The 26,141-nt window shown below is 44.9% G+C and overlaps 1 protein-coding gene across 8 annotated transcripts in view; it reads left to right on the forward strand.

The window, feature by feature from the left end:
• Window positions 1–26,141, forward strand: part of SLC25A30 (solute carrier family 25 member 30) — a 61,360-nt gene that overhangs the window by 17,346 nt on the left and 17,873 nt on the right. The window contains exons 3-4 of one of the 8 annotated variants that reach the window (XM_088793030.1): window positions 17,153–17,317; window positions 17,672–18,409. The exons of 1 other annotated variant lie outside the window; for it this stretch is intronic. The gene's annotated coding sequence lies outside the window, so the exon portion shown is untranslated. 6 more of the 8 variants (XM_088793033.1, XM_088793032.1, XM_019756969.3 and 3 more) reach the window with 6 other exon arrangements.

Consider the following 26,141-nt stretch of genomic DNA (forward strand, 5'->3'; position numbering starts at 1 on the left):
TGAGTAGTTCTAACAGGCTTCTGAAGGAAAGGTGGTAGTGTTTGGGGCAGGGATCACCACTTCCTGTTTGTAAGGCTTGTAAACAAACTCGAAGGAGTCTGGTATGTAAAAGTCAGAATGCCACTACACGTATGTTCAGTGGAAAAGGCGGATTAGATGGGAAGCTTGTATTCATTGCTCAGAGCATTCTCTCCCCCAAGCAAAGCTATGTAGGAAGTTCAGTGATTATCAGAGAACGTGATAAATTCATCTCCTGCGCATCGACTTCCCTGCCTAGAAAATGGGGGTAATAAATCCTACTTCCCAGGGATTGTTACAAGGATTAAACAAAATAAAGTATGTAACACACACAGCACTTAGATATTACTTTATCTAAGTGCCGTGTGTGTTATCTGCAAGCCCAAGAGTCAATTGCGAAAATAAATTTTAAGCTGAACATGTATTTTATAAATTAATAATAATATGAATTGCCATACTTTATTCATTAACAGAAGTCTGGACGATCAGACCTATTTAGTTCAGAAGTCAGAAAAATTCTATCCTGACTTTAGTGGAATGAATTTCACCCCTTTCCCAAATCCATATCTTGAAATCCTAACCCCCAATGTGATGGCATTAGAAGTGGGGGCCCTTAGAAAGTTTAGTTCACGTGGATGGAGGCCTTGTGAATGGGATTAGTGCCCTTATACTAGGGACCCTACACAGCTATCCTGCCCTCTTTCTGCCGTGTGAGAAGATGGCAGTCTGCGTCCTGGAAGACGGCTCTCACCAGAACCCCATCATGCTGGCCCCCTGAACTCGGGCTTCCAACCTCCAGACCTGTGAGCAATAAATCTCTGTTGTTTATAAGCCACCCAGGCTGTGGTATTTTGTTACAGCAGCATAAACTGACTATGATGCTTACCAAGGTTAATTGTGAAGCATCTAACGAAGGCCACACATACGACAGAGTGGTAAAGCTGTCAGTCAAAGCTGTCCTATAAAACCCTCCTCCGCCGGGTCACATTTTGCTCAGTGTAGGGCTTATATTTCTGGTCTCAAGTCTTTAAAACGGTATGCTCTTAACTTGGTTTTCTGGTAATTCCCCAGAAATCTTTAAAAGAATAGCCTCTTTAGATGAATTCCACTCTAGCCTTTGCATTTTACTGCCTTTGTCAGCTCTAACAAAGCTCTAAAGCCTTTGTCAGCTCTAACTTCCCATGTCAAGCTCACCTCTCAATTAATAGCTCCTCATGATTCAGTTTATGGTACAGAGTACTTCAGTATAACTTAAGTCAGCCCTCTGAGTCTCAGGAGTCCTAACTGCTAAAAACTATTGGTTGAATCTATGATGCAAAATTTGAGCGTACGGAGGACCGACTGTATATTTCTTGGAAAAAATTTGTGTGTATGTGGACCCGTGCAGTTCAAACCCGTATGGTTCAGGTGCCAACTGTAATTATTTGTCCTCAGAACTTTTAGGAAGAATTATTTTCAGTGTGGTATCTGCAGTCATTCAGCATGCTTTCCCAAGAACCTTAATTCCATTTAACTGCCCTCCCTGAATCTGCTGTTTTCTCTCGACTGTTTTGGGTTTTTCTGGAGATGAGAAATTTTCCTAGAGGGCAGTGTTTAAAGTCAGAGGTTAAACAGGGGCAGAGTAAGGATTAATCTAGAGGGAGCCCGGGGGAAGGAAGCCCTTTGGCGAAATTCCATATTCTCGGTCAAACGACAAGTGTGACTGAGCCGCTATTACGTACAAAATTCTATGCTCACTGATGCTAAAGAGAAGCAGCAAGACGTGGCGTCAACACTAGAGTTGAGAGATAAGCTATAAACTTATGAGAAATTAAGTCATACAAGACAAATCCCAAGATAGGTTGATGGTTGATCCATTAATTTCTGAAGTAATAGTGTCAGCAAGACCGTGATGGAGTCTACACGCCATTCCTGTCCAGCGTACTTAGTCCTGGCCACTGGGTGTGATGGTGAACAAGCCACTGGGGAGGCTGCACAGAGGACTGGGCCTTCAGTTCTAACTCAGAGCCAGAAAGAGGGAAATGCCGTGTGGACAGAGGCACTGAAATCCCAGATGGATGCATGGGACCTGAGGAAATCATTGAATTAGTTCTCCCAAAGTGATCGCTGGACCTGGATCCCTTCAGTAGCTGAAATGAAAGGAAATGGTTAAAAGTCTTAATTTTTGATAGAACAGCTCAGAGCTCTCCAAAATAGGTCAGTTGCTTTCACTTCTTGGTCAGAAAAGGCCTCTGTTGCGTTGGAACCTGGCACGACCTGCAGGCTAAAGGTCTGGGACAAGCTTGCGGCACAGTTGGGAAAAGCTGAGAGGAATGTGGGAACCGATGCGTCTCTGCTTGCACTCAGCCCCTCCTCAGCTTCGCAGACCTGTAGGCACGGGCCCTGAGCTAGCAGTGTGTCACTCTCCCACACCCTGGGGTTCCAGCTGGGGCCTTCGTGGCCTTGCTGAGCTGTGGCTTCTAACCAGGAAACCAGCAGCTCCCTACAGGGTTCTGCAGGGTACAAGACCACTGCGATTCCCCTCATCCCACCCACCACCGTACCTGGTATAATAAGCTTCCCTGGGTCTCAGTAGGACCTTCTGAGAAGGGTAGGTAGAGAATAGGGCTGGGACGCTGTCTGTGTTAAGGGAGTCCATCTTCGAGGAAGAAGGCAACTTACGGGTCACCCAGGCTCACCTCTTAGCTGAAACATGGTCAATCACGCAAGATGGCCCAGCTTGTCAGTGACAGCTGGCCCGGGACCTCTGCCACTCTTCCTCATCTTTTGTGGGCACATGGTGCTCTTCCACTCCTGAGCTAGTGTGTGGCACGAACTGCCATCGGTAATCTCAGCCTCAGTGTGTCTCCGATACTATAATTTGCCCCCTTCTTCCTCTCCAAAGCGTCCCTTTATCCTCTTTTTGTCCTTCACTTCTTCCTCAGAATGAGAGGTGAGATGCCCCCACCCCAAAGTTGACCTCATTTGTCCTTTTAGTGATTTGTTGGCCAGTCCCTTCTTGGGGCACTGCCCCCTTGCCCACAGGCTCTCTGGCTCACATCTCCATGTTGGCATCTCCTGAGGTGGGGCCTTCCTCACTGCCGTCATCTCACTGCCCAGGGAGCCCTCAGCCAGAGCAAGGGATTGGGCTACTGCTTGTGTAACTTCAGTGATTCCACATTCGCTTCCAGCTCCCACCTCGTTGCTGAGCGCTAGACCTATATAGTTGAATCCTAGACACTTGCACGTAAAGCCCCTTTGACACCTTAGACCAGCGTATCTCAAACCTTTCCTTCTAGCCTGCCGCCGTGCCTCTAGTCTCTGCTCTGTGAGTGGCACCACCAGACACTTCAGGACACAAGCCAGGACCCCAGGTGTTTGCCTGAACTACTTCTCTTCCCTCTCCATGGCGCCGGTCACGTTCTGTGCATTCTCACCTCCTTCATCTCTCTTGCCTCTACTCCCAGTCCCACTAGCACGGTCTTCTTCATTGAGCTCTTCCACTGCAGGACCTCACTCGTGCTGTAAGACTTGGTCAGCTCAGTGTGCTCCCCCAGGAAGCATTCCGAAAGCCTGTTCAGACTCCGAGGTAGTTGTCGGGTTGTTTATTTTTTCTCTTCCCTCAGAACGTGAATCTGTCAAGGCAAAGGCATTTTTTCCCCGATCAGTGATTAAGTGTACGAATATACTCATCTATGAACAAAATGAGGACATGGTATTTATTTCCATAGCTGCACATAGAATTTATGGTCAAATGTGGGTGTTTCCATTTTTACCTGATAGTTAAAAAAAAACCACTCTCCACAGGTTTTACCAGTTTTTTGTTTTTGTTGTTGTTTTTTCTGGGCATATTTTCTTCTGTTCTGTTTCATCCTCTACTAAACACAAAAGGAAACAAGACTCAAGATTCCAGATACACACTAGCGGCTGGAAATTCAATTCTAGTTTCCTGAACCAGAGAATTAAGTGACTTTGAATCTTTAAAAGAAGTTACATTTGCAGACTGCAGTCTGACAAAATTAGTAATGGGAAATCCAGTTGTCCTATACAGGAGACTGTCATTACACCCCTCCCATGGCAGGCTGTGGAAACACCACCGTTAGACAATTTACCTTCCTCCTGTCCTTGCTGGAGAGGCAGCTGTTATGGCTCATTTTACGGTAAAGTGTTGTTAGTAGGTGAGAGCAAGTAATAAAATGCAAACTTAGAGACATTCGTCATGGACCAGGCTCCTGGTATTCTCACAGAAAGTGAAGGACAGAAAACAATTCTCAGCCTCCTCTTGTAAATTTCCAGGTTGGCTTTACTGATTAGAATTTACCTAAATGATGCACTTACATCGTGCTGCGTGTGATATAGTCCCAATTAGAAAGCCCTCTGGCCATCCCATCAAGATTTTCTTCTTTATAGCCGAAATGGAAAGAGGACAGTGAGCACTACATACAAACCAATTCGTCAAATCACCCTTAGTTTTGATTTTTCAGTGAATTCTGATGAGAAGAAACATATTTGGGGAAAGGGTCATCCTGTTTATGTAGGACATTTAAAAAAAAAAACTTGGGAAAGAAACACCAAAGTGTGGAGGGCATTCGTTCCCTTGAATAGATCAATATGCCCCAGCCAAAGTCTAGTTGCCCTTTTCTAGGTGAGGAGGTGAAAGGGTGACGGTGTCATGTGGGTCTTGGCTGCTCTGGCGCAGAATTTTCCCCGTCGATGGAAAATCCAAATGAAGGCTGGGGTTCCCGGTACTACAGAGACCTGCCTCTCACAAAGCCCTTCTGTGGTGTTAGTAGAAAAGTCTGGCTTCTCTCCACTCTAAGAGACACGCATGTTCATGTGACCCAGACCATCAAGTAAAGACCGGCCTTGACCCCTGGGGCAGGGCAGTGATGATGAGACCAACCCGACACAACACTGTTATCAGTTCCCGCATGAGCAAGGGGTTGAAATGCAGCTGCTGCTTGATCTGCAGAGGAATTTGCTAGTTAACCAGTATTTGTGGAGTGTGTGTTCGACGGGGCTAGCTGTGTATGTGCTCCTTAGCTCATAAATATATTGAACGCTTTGGGAAGACATTTAATACGTGTGTGGCATTGTGTTTCTCTAGGAATCATCCCCTGATCATTTTACATACAGCTGCATTGATTCTAGAATAGCTCCCTTTCACATAAGCCGTGATGAAGTGTGCTTAATTGTGTACAGAATTTACTGCATGAAACTCTGTACAGCAGCCCACGGGGGCAGTGTCTGTGTAAGAGGAGGTATCACCAGAGAGTGAGCCCTTCTTGGCGCAATGCCTGGGCTTGGTTCCCATACCGAGGGTCAAACCCGGCAGTGTCCAGGCTAGGTTCCCACACGGTGGGTTAAACCCGGGCCTCCTAGATGAAAATCAGGAATCCTAGCCGCAACGTTGCTGGAGGGTGGGCCCCCCTTGTCGCGGTGTCCAGGTTCTTGGCGTCTGGGGCAAAGAATTGAATGAGACACAGAGGTAAAGTGGTGAAAGAGCAGTTTACTAGAAGAAAAAGTACGCTCCATAGAGGTAGGAGCAGGCCGAGCAGAAGGCAGTGGCTCAAGGGCCCATTGTTAGAAGAGAAAGTGCACTCCCAAGGGATAGGAGCCGGCCTGAGCAAAAGCATGGCTCAAAAGGCTCTGGCTGGCGTGGACTTGGTGGTTTTATTCTTTTTTTTCTAGGATGGGCTGTTCGTCACTGTTCGTGGGACCACTTGATTGACACCCGTGATTGACAAGAGGCTATTCGTGTTTTTAGACTGCACATGTTCCTTCCCAGAATTCAGTCTGTTATAATGATATTAATGAACTTCCAGGCATATGCGTGATATTATAATGATGGCATAATGAGGCCCAGGTGAAATGAAGGTTGTTGTGGCCTTTACTGTGCAGATGAGTGACCGGTCTAATCTAGTTGGGTATTTTGTACCCATTTGTTTCCTCATAGGGATAGATAATTACTATGAAAAGGGGAAATTTTGGGTGGAGAGGGGAGGTCTTTTGGGTGGTCGCATTCTGTGGGTTGTGTTGGACATGCAGGAATGCAGAGACCCAATGCCTGTCTAACTGCCTGCCTTGTTTTCCCCTTGAGAGATGTGTTGGGACAGAGTCCCAGAGAGCAGTTTCCAGGCTCTCGGCCTCATGTGGAAAGGTGCTGGCTCGGTTGTTGAATGGCCATCAGCTGTGGCTGGGTGGCCAACAGCTGTTACCAGTTAGCCATTAGCCACTGATATAACTGCCGTGGCTACGCTAGGGGGTTGGTTGGTTGGCAGAGAAGCGGACGGCGGATTGCGGCTCCTGCTTCCTGTGTCTCCAACCCAACCACCAGCGAGAATATAGTGGTATGACTCTCCTATCTATGGCTCCATGGGTGTTCCTTTTTGGCTTCAAAATATCCTGCATTCTTGTGAGGGGAGTGGGAGCTGAGACCCTGCATTACAGATGTGATCCCCATAAAATTTCTATGGGAAGTTGAGGGACTTTTCTTCTGTATCTCAGATATAAATCGTTCCCTCTCAGGTGCCCCCGCAGAACCTGGCCTGGCCTCTGCCGAGGCTGGGTCCCCTGTCTGCCTGTCTGAAACAAATCCAAAGTGACTTTTAAAACCGGAGATTGTATAAGAAGTGTTGAAATACTGGACTCTACTATGGAATACATGACGTGCGATTTGCTGAAGTTTACTTAAGGAAATAATCTATAAAGACACGTTTTGTTATTAGTTTTACAGTGTAATCAGTAAAACTGCAAGTCACGATACCCAGCTCAAGTGGTAGTATTGTAACAGGGCAAGAATCTGGACGTAGGAGGCGGCTGGTGGTTTGATGGCCCAGCAGTGCCACCAAGGTCCTTCATGACTCTTTTTGTGTCTTGGTCCTGCCCTTTTTAGCACTGGAGTTTCCTCCTGTCATTTTTTTTTTTAAATTGGGGAATATTGGGGAACAGTGTGTTTTTCAGGACCCATCAGCTCCAAGTCAAGTCATTGTCTCCAATCTAGTTGTGGGAAGCGCAGCTCACTGGCCCATGTGGGAACCGAACCAGCAACCTTGGTGTTAGGAGCACGGCGCTCTAGCCACTGAGTCAACCGGCTGCCCTCCTGCTGTCATTTTGTGCCACAGTTCCAGGGACCATGTTTGTAAACAAGGCAGGAGGATGGGGGAGGGGCAGTGCCAATGACGGCCGTGCCTGGGCCTGGCCCTTTCAGACAGAAGGAAAGCCTTCCTCAGACACTCCCCCAGGAGTTCCATTTTTGTCTTGCTGGCCAGAACTTGTCACTTGGCCACGCTTAGCTGCAGAAGGACGGGAAAGAAGGATTTCGCTTTTTCGGCGTCTGGACTGGAGGCTGACCAAGCAGAGGACGATGCGGGACGTGCTGTCCTCCCAGCACCATCAGCGCGCAGCCACCAGCCTCTTGGCAGGGAAGCAAGGAGTAGCCCGGATCCTCTGGTTGCTTCCTTCTGTGGCCCTTCTATGTAAATTAGATTCTTCCTGGTTTCAAGGCTCAGACACCTCCTCAGGTTACTTCCAGGCACAAGGGCTGAGCGTAAGGCTACAAAGGGAAATCAAGGAGCCGGGAAGTTGTGTCAGGGTCAGGCCTTGCTGGATGGTCCAGATAAGGCCGTCACCCTATTACTTCAACAGCAGCTCTGGTGACATGGTCGCAATACCACATCCGCAACCCTTCAGAACCGGGCACTTATGGACCCCTGTTTTGGGGCTCAGCCGTCATGGTGACTGAGATATCCGGCCTCTGAAGCTACTGCTCCTGCCTTCAGCAGCAGACTATCTCCGTATGTCTTCTATCGAACATCCTGAGAAACATGTCCCATCTGTGGCACAGCCTCCAGGTCCACCAGAAGTGCCCCTATGGGCTGGATGCTCGCACACGGCCACCCCAGGCCTCTGGGTGGCCCAGCAAGGGCTCCCTTGGTCCATTTGTGTGACCGGGTGCTGGGTCGTGTATGGCCACTCTTGGTCACCTCAGATGGGGATTGTGAGGACGTAGGCTCCCTGTGACGTTACAGAGGCAGTAATGAAACAATGCGTAGTCCTGGAGGTCCCGTTCCAGGCTATCTGCTGAGCCTGGTCAGCCTGGCCACTTTAATTTTTTTTTAGATTGCAGCTGTTTGACTTTTTTTTTTTAATTAAAGTTTATTGGGGTGACAATTGTTAGTAAAGTTACATAGATTTCATGTTTACAATTCTGAATTACATCAGCTATATATCATGTTGTGTGTTTACCACCCAGAGTCAGTTCTCCTTCCATCACCATATATTGGATCCCCTTTACGCTCATCTACCACCCCCCTCCCCCGTTTTACTATTTATAAAGAGTTATGTGCCCTTCTATCTTCATTTGCTCAGTTAGGCCCTAAACATTTTCTGCTTTGAGTAGAGTGCCAGAAAAAACACACAGGAACATATATGAAGCAAATACACAATAAATGAAACACACATAGAACAAATGAAACAACAAAAAAGCCCCATTACATTTTCATTGCTCTGGTGGTATGTTTTCCTACATGTTTTCTTCCTGTTTAAAAAACATTGAAATTCCCATAAGACTTAACCGTTTTAAAAGTGTATTTAGTGGCATTTAGTGCATTCACAATGCTGTGCACCCATCACCTCTTTCTAGACCCAGATGACATGTTTTTGAGTAAGTAGTCACGATCCTGGGGAAGATCTGTTCCTTGGTTGTCGCTGCTTCCAGAATCACCAGAAGCTGTAGGTTTACGGACCTAAACTTCTTTATCGACTTGACGTAAGAAGAAGTCTTACTGACTAAAGGCTACCAGACAACCCTCACACTTCCCCGGCTCTCCCAACTTCCAAACCTCCCTCAGCTGCAGAAGTTCAACAAGAAACTGTTTGTTTGCTGAAGATTTATTGTTTAACCATTTTATGGCGGCTTAGACAGCAGTTAAATTCACAGAAAAACGACAAATGATGACCAAACTGAGGCAGGTACAAGGCCACAGCTGGCTTTGGTCTGACAGGAAAAAAAGAATCTCTCTTTGATTCACCCCTGCCGGGAGAGGAATTTCCTAGGTCAAGGCCAGCCACTACTCAACCTTTCCAATAACTTTTATTTGCACAGCGCTTTACTCTTCCGTGGCGCTGCCACAGAATCAGCTCCTCAGATTGTCACCCAGTCCCTGGAAGGCAGGTATTGCCACCTCATAAGAAGAGACTGCGAGTATCGCCCAGTCAAGCAGTGGCTGCCTTTCCCTTTTCCACTCGCCTTCTCTAACTCTAGAGATAAAAAAGAGGGCTGTTTAGGCCCCTCAAATGACAGAATGGCTCAGAAAGAGCATAACGGGATTGGAATTTCATAACCGGTATTTTTCAAACTGAGGGTTTGGAACACTATAGGATGGAATAAAGAGTCCACTGTAGTCATAATAAATATTCTTTCCTGAAATGCTGGCCTGTGTGTGTGTGTGTGTGTGTGCGCGCGCTGGGTCACGATGCAAAATATGTTTCTTAATGTGGGTTACAGTTTAACAAGTTTGAAAGTCATGGACCTAAACGGCTACGGTCCCATCAGAACTGCTCAGCTTTGAACATTATCAGCCTCAGGCCTGGCCTGCTGCCCTGCCCCTCCCCTTCAAATATCACCAGGATGGTAACGCCCGCGGTGTGTTCTGAGTCCCTGTGCTAAGCTCATGCACACTCTTAGCAGAGGCAAAAATTGGGCGTGACAGTCTGCATGTAGGGCAAGTTCCAAGAACCGAGAACTCGGCCCTCGTCAGGTCACACAACTTTCCAATTTCCCAGTGGTAAAAAAAAGGGTCAGCCCTGGCTTTGCTGTGCCCAGGCACTTTGTGAATGTCCTGGAACATTCTAAGGCATCCCCACAGCCACAGGCCAGGGCCTTCACCTCCCTTATACTCCCGAGATGCCTGCTGCGGAATCTTTGGCTAAAACTATCGCATGGAAGCCACCTGTTGAGTTCCTTTTACACTCGTGCCTCTCAGTATTAGGCCATCCCAGATCTCTTCCCGTTCCCCAAGTTCTGTTTCATGGAAAAAGCCTTTTGTTCTATCTGTTGGAGATTACAGTTTGCCTTTTTTATTTTGCTTCCGTGATACTTAAGTCTGATGGTTTTCTTAGGCAGTGTCTATATGAGGGCAACCCAGAAAATTAGAGAGTAAAGTATTCAGTCAAATGATTGACAAAAAAAAAAAAAAAAAATGCAGACAATTACAATTAAGGCTCAGAATGATTTTTTTTTTTTTTATCATGTTGAATTGGTTAGTTTTCTTAGTGTCCCATAGAGATAGCTATGTCTAAGTAGCCATAATGGCAAATAAGTAGCCATCTTGGTTTCTGTTCCTATTGTATTTTGGAAACTGTATTACTCACTAAAAGTTCATTGAAAGTGTTGAGTATAAACCTTGGGAAAAAAACCACTAAGACATAATAAAGGCTTTATTTAGACGTGTAACTCTTTAGCAATACTGGTTTTTACCTAAATGTAGTGGCCTTTTGTATGTAACACGAAGAGACGCTTGGGATAATGCTGGTTGTGATGACGGCCACACTAAGAACGGCGCTAGTAGTAGTTTTTATACGGAGGGCACTGTGCTCATTCTTTCATTGATTTCCTTTAATTCTTACAAAACCCTCTGAAAAAGTATGATCATGACTTGAATTTTAAGGAAACTCAGGATTATAAAGAAGATAAGTAACTTTTAAGCTCTCATGGCGTAGGGTGTGAGATTCTCATGCTGAACCTTCATGAAGGGAGAAGAGAGCCAGGCACGAGGAGCCCTTTCCGTCATTTTCATGGAGAGGTTTGGACTTTTTTGTTCACCCTCCTGCCTGCCCATTCTGCCTGTCAACTCACCAGGTGCCAGATAACTGGAGGGGAAAAGAATTCAACCCATTCTGAGTGTTTTTGGGGAGACGTGAAGTTCAGGCTCCAGGAGCATGCCTCAGAAAGTCCGGGCATGGGCCTGCCTGACATGTGGGCCTGCAAGGGGAGGACACAGGGCTTGCTGTGACAGGAACTTAGATACACACCCAGTTAACATGGCAGGGAGGTGGGGTGGGTAGGACACAGCTGAGTCAGGGAGGGTGGATTCGTGTCCTGCTGCTGCTGCTATAAACTGCCAGGTTTTCCCTGGCATAAAACAGTACCCATTTCATGTCTTATTGTTCTAGAAGTCAAAAGTCTGAATGGGACTCTGCCAAAGTAAGGCTTCTACGGGGCAGTGTTTCTTTCTTGTGGCTCTAGAAGAGATTCCTTTTTCCTTGACGTTTCCGGCTTCTAGAGGCACCCACATTCCTTGGCCAGTGGCCCCTTCCACCTCCAAAGCCAACAATGGTGGGTTGAGTTCTTCTCACACCAAATCACTTCAACCTGTCTCTGTAGTCATCTTCTCTGACCTTTTGGCCTCCCTCTTCCACGAATAAGGACCCTTGTGATTACATTGGGCCCACTGGATATTCTAAGATAATCCCCCCCCCCCCAAAGGTCAGCTGATGAGCAACCTTAATTTCACCTGCAATCTTAATTCCCATTTGCCATGTAACCTAACATTTTCATAGATTCCAAGGATTAGGACACAGACTTCTTTGGGGGCCACTGTTTTGCTGACCACAGTGGCCTCGTGGATGAAGCAACATGTGACCTGAGACTAAAATGATGAGTAAATGTCAGGTTGTGAAAAGAGGGAGCAGGATAGGTAGTATTCTAAGCAGAGGTTCCAACCTGTGCAGGACTTACGTATGAAGTAAAGAAGAGCTGGGCACATATGAGGAACCCAGACCGTACAGGCGTCCTACGCTGGGTTAAGGATTGGGGTTTACGCCAAGTACAGTGGAAAGCGATGACAGGCTTTTCGGCAGCAGGGAGACTTGATCCAGACCACTCTGCTCTGCGCAGGTGGACGAGGGATGCAGGAGTGGACATGGGAAACAGTTACTGTCATATACCCATCCTCACAGAAATGCATTCCACTAAAGTTGGACAGAGATTGGCCAGATGTTCACCAAAGTTTGTTTCCTCTCCCTACATACACAGTTAAACTACATTTCACAGCATCCTTGTATGTAAGTGGGGCTTTACAACTGACTACTTCTTGCCAATGGATTATTGCCAGAGGCAGTAGAGAGCAAGTGTGTATTTAGGATCATGGAACTAGGTGAGACGATTAGGGAGAAGGTATGGTTGGAGAAGAGAAGGGACTCAGGATAGAGCCCTGAGCATTCTAACATTTAGAGATCTGGTAGCGAGAAGGAGACTGACGGTGATGATGCACGAGCACTAGGAGTATCTTTCTTTCTTTCTTTAAAAAAAGTTTAAGTTTTCAATCAGTTATACATGTTCATGGTTTTAAAAGTCAAATTGTTCTGCAGGGTTTATCATAAAATAATATGTTTTCTACCTTATTCTTTCCTATTACTGACCCCTCATTCTCAGAGGCAACCACTTTCAACGATTTCATGTTTCCTCTGGTATTTACTTCCTGAATGTCTAAATAGCTGTTTTATCTGCTATTTCTTCATTTTTCTCTTTTAGTATCTATAGATTTCCTTCTACTGAAGATGGAGATTTCCTTTTTATGCCTACCCAGACTCACCACCACACACACTCACACACATATATGCACGTGGACACACAGCGTTCTTTACTATCCTCTAAGTACAATTACATCGCAGTTTTGGGTTAAATCAATATGCAGTGTTTTCATTACTCTGACTTTGTAAATGTTATTTACAGCTGAGCCATACAGTATACTGTATTTCCTTTTTTATTTAACCTCTGGTTTTCCCTGGAATTAAAATGGTTTTCATTTAGAAAACTATTTTTGGCTTGCTTTTCTGGGTACCTATTTCTAACTCACCCCCAAACTGTCTATTAGCAGGATAAAGCCTCCTACCGGCACTTTCATAAACATCAGGTCATTTACCAGTTTTATATTTTTCTTGGCGACGTATTTGTAGGATGTCTGTGTACTCCTGTTGCATCCAATCTAGGCTGGTTGCTGTTGTCCTGAAATTTACTGTCATTTTGGGAAGTCCTTTCCCCACCATCCCGTGTTGGCTTTCCTATTTCCTGGACCCCATGTCTTCATTTTAAAGTCTATTCCTTAGTATGTCCTCCGTTAGCTTTTCTGAAGACACTTGCATGAGAGGCAATTCTTTAAGACTTTGTATGTCTATAACTTTTTTATTCTCTTGGTTAGACATGGTATTATAGTTTGACAATAACTTTCCCTTAAATTTAAGGCATTGCTCCATTGTTTTCTAGCTTCCAGAATTGCTATTGAGAAGTTGGAAGTTATTATTACTCTCAGTCTTTTAAATGTGACTTGCTTTTCTCTTTCAACCTAATTCAGGTTATAAAAGTTAAAACAGGACACAAACAAATTAGATTTGTGGGGACAAAATGACCAGAGGTAAAGGTAGAGAAAATACATTCTAAATGAAAGGTTTAGACTTCGAGGTCCCTGCTACATACCAGACCTAACTCTGCCATAAAACGGGACACATAACTGGACTGTGGCTCCCAGGTTGGGTCCCAGTCTCATATCTCTTCAAGATAAACAATCTCATCAATTTCCCTGATTTTTTTCATTATCCAATTACTCAGCTGATGTGATAGATAAATCTGTTATTAATTGGGTACATTATCATGTGATTATATAACACCGAAAAGGTTTTGAATTAAATATAGAAATGATGAGCTAAATCAAACCCATAGGACTAATATTTTTAGCATTAACCTTAAAGCGTAAGACAATCTGTGTGTGTTTGCTATTTATGTGAAGTCTCTGTAATAAAAACAAGTTATACTCTTTAGAGAATCTGACAGATTACCTTGTGATTTCAATTTGAAATTGATTTTATACTTGTGCAATTTTTTTTATACTTATTTTTTTCCCTCCCCTTCTTCCACCTGCCCCCACCCCCTGATTTTATACTTGTGATTTTAATGCGAAGGTGCAAGAGAAGTTGGTTGCGTGTATAAGCTGCATTGATTGTACCTAGAGAATTGTGGTACAGGTCTGTCACCAGGCTGCCCGGAAGTCTCTGTGAGGGACTCGTGATAGTTGTTTCTGCCACCACTGGCTGTTGGGGCTGTGCTATTTCCCCTCTGCCAAATGATCCCCAACAGATTAGAGACACGGTAGCTGAAACACAGCTGTGACCAGACTGGAATATTTAAACGTGAATTCTGCTCAAGACAGAGCAGGGATCAACAAACTTCCTTTGCAAAGGACCAGGCTGTAATCATTTTACTCTTTGCAGTCCAAGAGGCAAAATCAAGGATATTCTCTAGGAACTTACATAACCACTTCAAATGTAACTGTTAAAAAGTATAAAAACTGTTATTGGTTCTAGGGCCACACAAAACAGGGAACTAGCTGGATTTGGCCGTAGACCACAGGTTGCCAATTCTTAGGTATAAAATTAAAAGCATAATCAAAAGGAAGTAAATGCAGAGAGTAACATAAAGTTAAACAAATGAGATTTCCAGTACAGCTCCCCGGAATTCACGTGGAGTTCCCTGCACTATTTTCACCCTGGCTCATCCCCAGTGTACCAGCCGGGAACACTGGCCCATGCAGGTGTTCTTGTTAGGAGCAGCCATGGCTCATTCATTACTTTGCCCTGGGGAGGGGAAGGCGACCAGATGTCTGAGATGCAACCTCCTCCCCACACCAACCACTGAAGGCTGCCCTGAAACGTGGTCTGATTCAGGCCCTTCATTCTACATGACCCAAGCATCCAGAAAAATCCAAGAGACGCTGTCCAGATAAGATGTAGGGTCAGATTGCAGTGTGTCAGCATCATTCCTGTAGGTCAGTGTAGTGGAACACACATTTATGAAATTCTAGCTGATTCTAAGGCATTCGGTCTTCCTCATTACTATATAGTGCAAATTCCAAGATGATGAAAACCAAGAAGAGGGGAGCAGTGGTTCTTGCCCAGCTCTTCGTGGGGCCTGGCGTGGTCCAGCTTGTAGACTGTAGTGCCGCCTGGTGATTTTGAGGACTGTCCTGCTGTAAATGGTGGCATACACAGGCTGCTTGCTAATAAAGGGCCTCAGAGGAAATAGGGCTGAAAGCCCAGCACTTGAGAAGTGCCTCAATGGCCGGATGTGAGAACACAGGGTTTCTTGTGGCTGGAGACCCCACGGTGAGGGGCTTGTATTCCAGGCTAAGAGGTTGTCCTAATGCTAAAGCACTGCGGAGTCCAGGAAGGATTTTAAGTTGGTGATGTGGCCCGATGCGTTTGGATGTTATTTCTACAGCACTTACATTTTACCAAGCGTCATTTTATACACGTCACCTCATGTGACATTCTGTTGGGTAAACATTGTTCCCATTTTGCAAGAAAGGACTTACAGACGTGAACAAACGAAGGACAGAGAGCTACAACCTTGTGGCCAGAACTGAGTAGGACCTGGGTCTTCATCTCCACATTGTCATCTGGTTGTGTTTATCTTCGTCAGGTAGAAACACACACAAAGAGCTGGAATAGGGGATAGTTGAAGGCAAGGAGTAGATGAAAAGTTGGGTGTGTCCCCAGGGACTGGCATTGAGTAGTTAATAGATGTGTTTCTAGGCTTGCCACTTCTTTTTTGTTATTCTCCTTGTTTCTAAACTGGTTCTGATGATGTAACCAAGTTATTCCCTAGAGGAGCGATTTCCAACCTGTGGATCAAGACCCCAGGAAGGCCCTGAGGTTATTCAGAGGGTCCTCCAGTTCAGGGTGCATTTTCTTGATGGATGCTGAAAGTACTATCATCTATTTTACAGGGACTCCAACATTCTTAAACGGAGTGTAGTTTGCATGACAAAGGAATCTTCCTACTTACAAGGTTGGAAACTGTATATTGCTAAGTACTAAATATAAATCACTAGCTATTATGTGTGTATTGCTGAGCATTATGTGTATATTAGCAGAGGCTGGAGGCACACAGGGTAACAGTGGAGTTCAGGAGTTGAAAGGACCCACAGAAAAGGGGCAAATCCAGTGCCTTTGTATGCACATGCCACATAGTCAAGAGTCTGGAAGGGACTTGGTGAGATGAGAATGGGGCTAGGAAAAGCCACATACTTCTTTCCCCGCCCTAGAAAGGAAAGCATTGCCACGACTTTTCCCACAGGCTGGGGACTGGACTTGTATCTATGACAGGATTCAAGTGATACCTCCAATGGGTCCAAACTGTATTGATTTCAAAACAGTGTGTGGACAAAACTCCAGGGACTCGCTTAGTGTTCAAGTTGGAGAGTAGAAGAGGGATTGTTTAAGCCTAGCGTGAGGCCTGCACTGGAGAAACGGGAGAAGGGAAGGGGAGTGAGATGGCCCCGGGCCTGGTGCTGGCACCGACCAGTTAGCTCCTGGGTCCTCAGTTCCCTCATGTGTGACATGGAAATAGCGCCTCTTGGGCTTGAATAAATCATTGCATATAAAGATTCCTAGATAATCATTTTGCATCAACAGATGCGGGTTTCAAACATAATGCGTTTACTCTTTGACTCGGCAGTCCCACTTCCTGTAATTTACCCTGAAGCTACACCTGCTCCAATAAAAACAATATATGCAAACGTTTATTCATTATATCATTATTTGTCATAGCAAAATATTGCAAACAATCTATATGTCACATGTACTAGTCTTCTATTGCTGCATAATACATTACCACAAGCTTAAAGCAATACCCGTTTATGAGCTCACAAATTGGTCGATCAGAAGTCTGCATGGTGTGTCCAGGTTCTCCGCTCAGGATATCACAAGGCTGAAACACGGTGTTGGCCAGGCTTAGTTCTCATCTAGAGAACTAACGAGGATGCATGTGCTTCCACACTCATCCTTACTGTTGGCAGAATTTAGTTTCTTGTGGTAGCTGGACTAAGTATAAGGTTGCTTTTCCTTAGTGGGTGTCACCGAGGTCCACTCTCAGCTCCTAGCGACCACCTACATGCTTTGCCATGCAGTTCTCCATCTTCGAGCCAGTGAGTCCAATCCTTCTTGTGATTTGAAGCTCTGACTTCTGGTCTGAGACCAGCTAGAGAAAGCGCTCTGCTTTTAAAGGGCTCGTAAGATTAGATCAGGCCCGCTGGACAATCTCCCTTCCATAGGGCCAACTGATTTGGGACTTTAACACATATGCAAAATCCTTTCACAGTGTCTGTAGATTAGTGTCTGACTGAATAACGGGGCGAAGGCGGGTGTGCACCAGAGGCCGACCATCTTACACGCGTCTTAGAAGTCTGCTCATCACACCATGGGAAGCTGAATAACTACCCCGGATGCGTCCACACGAGGGAGAACTATGCTGCAGTAAGAAAGGGTGAGAAGGGACTCTGTGAACTGCTTTGCAGTGATTTCCAGGATACGTTATATATTGTTACGTGAAGAAAGCAAGGTGGGAGAAAATGTGCTGCCTTTCATGTAAGAAAGGAGCGGTAAGAAAAAAATATATATGTGGCAGACAGCTTCTAAGATGCCTCCAGTGAACCTTACCTCTTGTTTTTCACGCCCTTGTGTCATTTTTCCCCCTGAGTGTGGGCTGGACTTACTGACTTGTTTCTAGCAAACAAAATATAGCAGAAGTAGTGGGATGTCACCAGTAAATTAGGTTACGAAAAGACTGTGGCTTCCATCTTGGAATCTTGCTATCTCTCTCTGTTTTCTCTCTTTCTAGGGTAAAGCAGGCGGCCATATTATTAGGAGTTTTATGGAGAGGCCACAGGAAACTGGTATTTCCAGCTGTTGAGGGTTAAACTGTGACTCCCAAAAAGATATGTTGAAGTCCTAACCCACCTGAGTGTGACCTTTTCTGGAAATAGTCAGTGCTGATGGAATCAAGTTAAGCCGAGGTCAGACTGGATTAGGGTGGGCCCTAATCCAATACCAGTGTCCTTATAAGAAGGAAATTTGGACGCAGAGACAGACACACAGAGGGAAGAATGCCATGTGAAGGCAGATGCAGAAATTGAGGTTACCCAAGACCACCAAGGGTAGCCAGCCCTCGCTCAAAGCCACGAGAAACACAGGGAAGGATCCTCCCTTCAGAAAGAACATGGCCCTGCACACATCCTGAGGTTGGGCTGTCTCGTCTTCAGAACTGTGAGAGAATGAACTCCTGTTTTTAAAGCCACCCGGTTTGTGATGATTTGTTATGGCAGCCCAGGAAACTAATACGTTGGCTGACAGCCAGAGGACCTGAGGTCAGCCCACAGCCCATGAGTGAACTTGAAAGAGGAGCTCCTGAGGCCTGCCAACAGCCAGGCTGAGGGAGCTGGGAGGCAGGTCCTGTCCCAGTTAAGCCTTGAGATGACTGCAGACTCAAGTGATTGCACTGCATTCCTGTGAGAGACCTGGAACCCGAGGTACTCACCTCCGATGCCCCTCTGGAGATCTGATCCACAGCAACTCTGGGGTAAGACATGTTTGTTCTAAGCTGCAGAGCTTAGTTATACAGCTGTAGATAACTAATGAATATGTAGGTATGTATTCTTAATTTGGGGAGGATGGACGAACAAACTAGAAACAAATGAAAATGGTTACTGATAAGAGGTGAATGGAAACAGAGTGCAGGAAAGGGAATGGCAGTCTTCGGACTATAGCGTTTGTAAGATTTTATTTTGAACCATGTGAATGCTTTATTCAGTCAAAAAATGAAATTGAATAAAAAGGAGGAAAAAGGCAACTCTAAAACTGATGCAAATGAAAACTAATCTCATGATATATCAAATTAATAACCACATTGAAAAAGAAAATTAAGTAACTTGAACACTAACAGTACATCATTTGGAAGGATGCATCTGTAGGGGTTCAGAACAAGTCACCCCAAGATGTGTCTCTGTACTATGTGGATTATTTAGAGCTAAAGGCAACCAAGACCCTGAAGGCTCAAGAGAAACTTCTGTGTCCCTCACCCCTGTACATTTACCCAGAAGAGCTTGAATTAGGGACCTTGACCATAATAAGACAGTATGGGAGATGACCTCTTTTGACCTATCTGTAGGGCGGGGCAAACTTCTAATTACTGAACACCTCCTCTTCTTGTGTCCTGCAATGGCCGTCTTCCCCTCTGAAGCCCAAGATACCTTACCTCATCCTTAGCTCAGAATGCCATATCTATCTCATGTTCCCTTTCTATTTTTGAACCTCTCATGTATATAGGGTCCCTTACTCTCTCATGTATGTGGCGTTCCCATCCATATGTATGTAATTAAATTTGGTCATTTTCTCTTGCTAATCTGTCTCATATCTATTTGATTAGACCAGCTAAAACATTGTTGAGGGTAGAAGAAAGTTTCTTCCTCTCTCTCATATGAAGATAACAAGAACTGCAAAGAAATCTTCAACTTAGAAGGTTTGTTGCTGGTGGTAGTCCTGGTGTGTAAGTCTCAACTCTTTTGTGGCTGTTGTAGGATAGAATAAATGAGTAAATCTATTGGTGCTGACATGCACCAGGGTTCTCACTATGGGAGAAGGAAGCTATGGAAAGGGGAAGATTAGAATGAACCGTGTGGTGCTGGATTTTGACTTGGAGGTACCAGTATGAACTCATGACTTAAAACAGTACTGGGTGAAGGGTATGCTGTTTACTGTTTTGTCTCCATGTCTATATGAATATCTTTTGTCCACTGAAAGGACGTAGAAGAAATTCTATCCCAGAAGCAATGAGCACACCAAGTACTCAGATCTAATTTTCTAAGTGCCATTTTCTACTAAAAGGAACTATGATTTCTCCAGCTAAGGCAGAGAAAATGCAATGAGAGCTAGTAGGTCTTGTGTCAGAAAGCAAGGAAGTACTCAAAGATTGATAGGATATATGTGAGGAGAAAGGAGGGTGATTCCACGGTCCAAATATGGGCAATTTGAGCACCCATAATAATAATAATGGTATTTGATTAAAATCAGTGAATTAAAAAGAATCTAGGAGGAGGAGGAGGAGACAAGAAAAAAAGAGAAAAGGAGAAAAAGGGGGAGGGTACTCTTCTTTAGACAAGAATGACTGCTAATAAACAAAGAAGCAATGATAGAAAATTACCTTCTAACCAATGTGATCAGTGTTTATCAGTGTGTGCTACTCCCACTGGGTGAAAATACTCACCTGGTCTCAGCCTATCACCACATATACTATCTGTTGCGGGGCGGGAGAGGTATCTTTGTGGAGAGATCTGCCAGACCACACCTTCACCAAGTGATCAAACTTGGCATCGTGGATAATGGGGCAAAACGACACCGTGCCTCCCTGCAGGAGTACACCATCACCTACTTTTCTTACTTGAAAGTTTATCCTGAATCTAATCATGAGGAAACAATTCAATAAATACAAACTGACACAGTCTACAAGACATTTGGCCTGGACTTTTCAAATATGTCAAAGTTTTGAAAGATTTTTTTTTTTTTAAGTGAGTGTCCTGGTACTCGAGTAGTAGACTAAAGGAGTTTATATAGAGAGGCGTGAAATTAAATGCAGCAAGTGAATCTTGGGTAGATCCTGAATTGAAAAAAATGTGTGCATGTACTCGTATGTGTTTATGACGTTTTGGGGCAACAAAGGAAAGTTAAATATGGATGATATACTGAATGATATGACTGAAGTGGTATTAAATTTCTTGCATATGATAATGATGAGGTATTTAGAGGTGAAGCAGTGTTGTTTGCAGCTTTCCAGTGGTTCAGGGGCAAAACACCTACATAAAGAGAGAGAACATAATTGTTGTGAGATGTGAACATTTAGTGAAGGTTATACTGTTCAAGTACCATTCTTTCAATTCTGGTTAGCTTATAAATTTTCAAACTAAAAAGCTAGGTTTAAAAAAAAGTGCAAAATTGGTGCAGCCACTATGGAAAATAGTGTGGAGCTTCCTCAAAAAATAAAAACTAGAACTACCTTAGGACCTGGCAATCCCACTTCTGGGTATTTATCTGAAGAAATCCAAAACACTAATTTGAAAAGATATATGCACTCCTATATTCATTGCAACATGATTTACAGTAGCCAAGATATGGGAGCAACCTAAGTGCCCATCGATAGGCAACTGGATAAAGAAAAGGTGATACATATATAAAATAGAATATTACTCAGCCTTAAAAAATGAAATTTTACCATTTGCGACAACATGGATGGACCTAGAGGGTATTATGCCAAGTGAAACAAGTCAGATGGATAAAGACGAATACCATATGATTTCACTTATATGTAGAATTTAAAGAACAAAAGAAACAAACAAAACAAACATAATTCTTAGATACAGAGAACAGAGAGTCGCCAGGTTGGCTGGGGCTTGGGGGCTGTGTGAAAAAGGTGAAAGGGATTAAGAAGCACAAATTGGGAGTTACAAAACAGTCACAGAGGTGTAAAGTACAGTACAGGGAATATAGTCAGTAATATTGTAATAACTATGTGTGGTGCCAGGTGGATACTAGACTTACGGAGCGATCACTTTGTAAGTTATGTAAATGTCTAACCACTATGCTGTATACCTGAAACTAATGTAATACTGAGTTTTGACTATAATTGAAAAATGCAAAACACTTGTTTAAAAAGCGCAAGTTCTGAAGCGGAGGTTCAGTGAACACAAAGACTCAGCACCCTGAGAAGGCTCCTTTTCCGTGGCTCTCAGTAGGTCCCTAAGTTTCTCTTTCACCCAGAGTCCATCTCCAGAGGCCTCAGGAGGCTCTTGAGACACTTGCAATTCCCACCCTCGCCAGTGGGGAGCCGGTTCCCAGGTGTCCCTCTCCTCCATCGCGAGCTTGCCGTAAGCTGCCGTGGGCGTGTCTTGGGCGTGGCCAAGTCAGGAACGGCCAATGGGAGCCGAGATGGAGGCGGGGCCTGGGCGGAACAGGGGCGGGGCTGCGCGCGGGCTTCTGGGCCACCCCTGCCGTTTCATAGCCTTTTCTTCAGCTTCCGCGCAGCGCCGCTCCCTGCAACCAGGGTGAGTTCCTGGGTCAGAGGAGGTGCAGGTCGGAGGCGCCGCCCGGTAAGTTCCTGACCAGCCAGCTGAGGCGCGCTGGCCGCTCAGCGCCTGCTCCGGGTCGGCGCTCCTGCGGCCGGTCCTTCCCCGCGGCGCCCGGAACCAGCCCGCGCTGGCCCCTCCGGGCGCCAGGGACTCGGCGTTGGAACTATGGGACTGCGGCCCCGGAGAACCTCGGCGCGGCGGGTTCTGCTCGGGTTCGCGTGCAGGGCCCGGCTAAGCGGGGCGCGAGGTTTCGGCCCCGCCGCGAGCGGTCAGGCTCCAGGCCGGCATCGCTTGGCGGGCCGTGTGGGGTGACTTCTGCTCCCGCGTCACTGAGACCCAAGTCGAGGCCCGTCTGGCATCTGGGCGTGTGCGCCCTTGTCCCCGCGGTGCGTGTCGCCGGCCTCGGCATCCCTCCCACTCGCGCTCGGTTCAGTGCGCGGCCCCCGCACCGGCGAGCTGCGGCGCTGGGAAAGGGCTCCTGGAACTGGCCGGGTCGGCTCACGTTCGCAAGGACGGGCTGGATTAATTTGCTCGGGAAGTCATTGTAGCTCTGGGTCTGAGCGTCTTTCTGGGTGTGCGCATTTTCGTGTTAAACGGTCACAATGATCGGCATCATTGTTCCTGCGCAAGAACGGCGAAACGATGTGGCCACTGGCCGCAGAGCCCAGGTTCGTCCTCACGTAGTGAGAAAAGTTGAAATGCATGGATTCTGGTCCTGGCTTTGCGGCTGCCACGGTCTGTGACCGTGGGCTCGTTCATGCGAAAAGAGACACGATTTCCCAGATTCCTTTTAAATTACGCATTTCATAAATCTGTGATGAGCTTATTTTTCGTCCTGTAAAAAGAATGAAATAGGAAAAGTCCACGAAAGGCAGTACTGCGGGGAACAAAGATGTATGAGCACATACGAAGTTTAGAGACTGGTTACAAGACCGCAGACTGAAGCGGGAACAAGTCAGACGGAGAAAACTTACCCAGAAGTAAATGTGTAAGGGAAACTTGGAAAGCTTTCAGAAGTTCCAGTAGCAATTACTAAGTTTAATTACCTCTTTGCAGCTGTGCAAATAAGGTAAGGAGAAATAAGTGCTCAGTGAGAGAAAATGTGGTTGAGAGCATATGTAACAGCATGTTTCCTAAGTGTCGGGAGAATCCTTTGGAATTCTTAATTCGTGTGGACATTTCCACTCAGGAAACACTTTTTTTCTTTTTTTGTTTAGTAGAGAGTTTTGTATTTCTCCTGCAGGAAATGCAGTTTGTTCTGAACGTTCAGATTTCCTAACCTTCCCACCCACCATGGTTTTTTTTTTAAGTCTTTGGACAATAGCTTTTGCTTTGTAGCTGTGTGACTAGGGAAAGTGACTTTCCCTCTCAGGCTGTATTTCTTCAATTGTGAAATGTGGATAATGATACCTATTTCATAGACTTGAAAGGAGTCAATAAAATCCTTTCAGTGGAAAACATACAGCAATGCCTGACCTACCATTCAAGAACGACGGCGATTGTTACGATTGTTAATATGCAGAGGCAGCGAAGAGAAGTGAGCACTGGGTTTTAGTCTGGCCAGAGGGTCGGTCTGAGGAGCAGTGCAGAGTGGGAAGTGGAGGACAGCGCTGCTGTACCTGACCCTGGGATTTGTGCCCAGTTGGAATCCCTTCCTAGGACCTCGGGCTGAGATGCGTGTCCCACACACTCGTGATTGCTAAGGACACATGAGTCTCTCTGACTGTTGGCCTGTCAGTCGTGGCACTTAGGTAGAGTTGGGGTTTTCCCCAAAAATTGTGCTAAGAAGTTAAGGAATGTGTGTGGAGGAGAACCTGTCTAACGACAGCTCAAAAACAAAAATGGTTTCATTTACTGAACAGATTTCAGCCTAAGATAACAGAAGCCCTGTCACAGCTGGCTGTGGTCAGTGTAGCTTACTGGAAATTCCAGTCTTTGCTAGAACTTTTGCTCGTTTGGATATTTGACCAACTACTGATGCTCTCTGGTTGTTACTTAAAGCCCAAGTATTCTTTGACTCACTGAACATGAACTTGGGAAGACTCAGTAGTCTTAGTTGCTCAGGGATCTAGTCTTGTATTCAGAAAGGAAAAGAACCCAAATTTCTTTTTAACCCTTTTCCTAGCTAATTTTTAAAATTGTGATTGGATAGGAAGGATTTTCTTTGGGTTTAACCAGGGTGCAGGAGTGGACACTCGTTTGTGGAAGAGACGTCTGTTGTGTGGTACCTCTGAATAGGAACTGACGGGTGTGTGCTCCAGCCCACGTGATTTAAAACCATGGGGAGACAATTCCACAACAATTCTGAGCTCTGCTTGAGTGTTTAAAGATGCGTATAATCCAGAACTTCTGGGGTTTAATCTAAGTAAAAACTTAATACCAAAACCAACAGAAGAAAAAGTAGCCAAATCTCACTAAAACTAAACTAGCAAAACAAAAAAGTAGTGGCAAGAAACCAGGAAGTTAATCAGTGAGATGGTGTAAGGTCACATGACAGTATAGTCTTTAAAAATGTTTTGTTTTTAAATTAAAGAGATGAATATAATCCCATTTCCCATAAATTTTTGATGCCATTTTGGAGGATATCTTTTGCGTGTATGTGTGTGTCTACATATATGTCTATGTAGACATATATTCACTATAGACAAAAAAATCCTGACTGCATAAGATGAATAAAAAGAAGAATGAACTATGTTGTCACCTTCGGGAATTAACTACTTCAAACAGGAATTTAAGTGATAAGTATCCCACGGTGTGACTCAGCCATCATTTATTTAGCCCACTGATTTTTCTAACAACACACATGCGTAACGTGTCCCTGAGATCCTGTTCTGTAGGTGGGACCCTGGTGTCCGGATGTTTAGGAAGCTGTGCACCAGCTTACAGCCCTCTCTGTTCCGTCAGATGCCTGAGGCATAGCGAGCATCACCCCAAGAAATAACCACATGGAGGCCAGGGGCGGGGGTAACGGGGAGCAATTGTGGAATCGTTTCCTTGTGGGCTCAGGGAATATTTTGGAACTAGATAAAGGTGGGGTTGCACAACACTGAATGTAGTAAGTGCCACCAAAGTGTTTGCTAAAATCGTTTATTTTGTAGTATGTGAATTTCAACCCAGTAAAAATACTCAGGAAAAAAAGTCATATGAACGCTGTCTTTGTTACGATGTTGGAAAAATAAATTATCCCTGTTTAGATTGACTATCTACCTTCTGAATATTATATTTTCTCTTAAGACTTTTCTCTTAAATTAAGCCCGTTTTTGTTTATGAGATGCATCTTATCAGTAGTACCTTTTTGAAGCTGTTAGTAATATTTTCTCCTTAGTTAAAATGCTATCACTCTTTTATGATCGCGTACAGCCTTGGGTGGCAGCAGAAGGAACGCTGCACTTGGAATCAGAACGCTGGGGTTGGAGGCCAGCCCTGCCCCCGTCAGCTGAGACTTGGCTTTGTGGACTGTTTTTCGGTCCTCCTATCCCAAACTTTTTTTTTTTTTGGGGGGGGGGAGGGGGGGAAGAATCCATTGAAATCATTTATACTGAACATTTTTGTAATGGCAAGTGACAGTATGGCCGCATGTCATTGTTATGTAGTTATTGTTTTGTTTTTTAACTTGGATTCAGCAAAATCCAAGAATGGGTTGAGGAAGGTACTATTGGATAGTAAATGAATTAATAGGATTTATTATTGTCTCTTACAGTCTGTAACGTACAGAATTACTCATTACATTAGTTACGAATTTAATAAGACTAAGACTTAGTTAAGTACAGATATTATTAAATGTTTTCAAGGGTAATAGGGAGATGAGTTTTTAGGGGCAAGGCTTGTTTTTGGTACTAAAATACATAAGGCATATGGTGATTTTCAAGTTCCATGCTTAGGGGGCCTCACTCATTGTAACCATTCTGAGTTTGCGTGATGTCCATACATGAGGAATAGCTATTGGCAGGTCTATTTGGGGTCCCCTCTGGGTTCCTTGTGTTTTCCTTGAGTTTAAGCAGGCCTGTTGGCCTTGTTGAGAACTGACATTCTTGGCAGTTGTGATTGTGGTAAACCCCTCCTGGGACATGGCGACTTGGGGAAACTCCTGAAACATGTGAAGTAGAGACGTTGGGCATGTTGCTTGCCAGTGATGACTACAATAAATTAGGAATTTTGTTTTGCACCAACAGTAATTATAGTATATCGTATATA

Source organism: Rhinolophus sinicus, chromosome 16 (assembly GCF_057876585.1).
Source record: "Rhinolophus sinicus isolate RSI-liver-muscle chromosome 16, RSI-T2T, whole genome shotgun sequence".
NCBI lineage: Eukaryota > Metazoa > Chordata > Mammalia > Chiroptera > Rhinolophidae > Rhinolophus > Rhinolophus sinicus.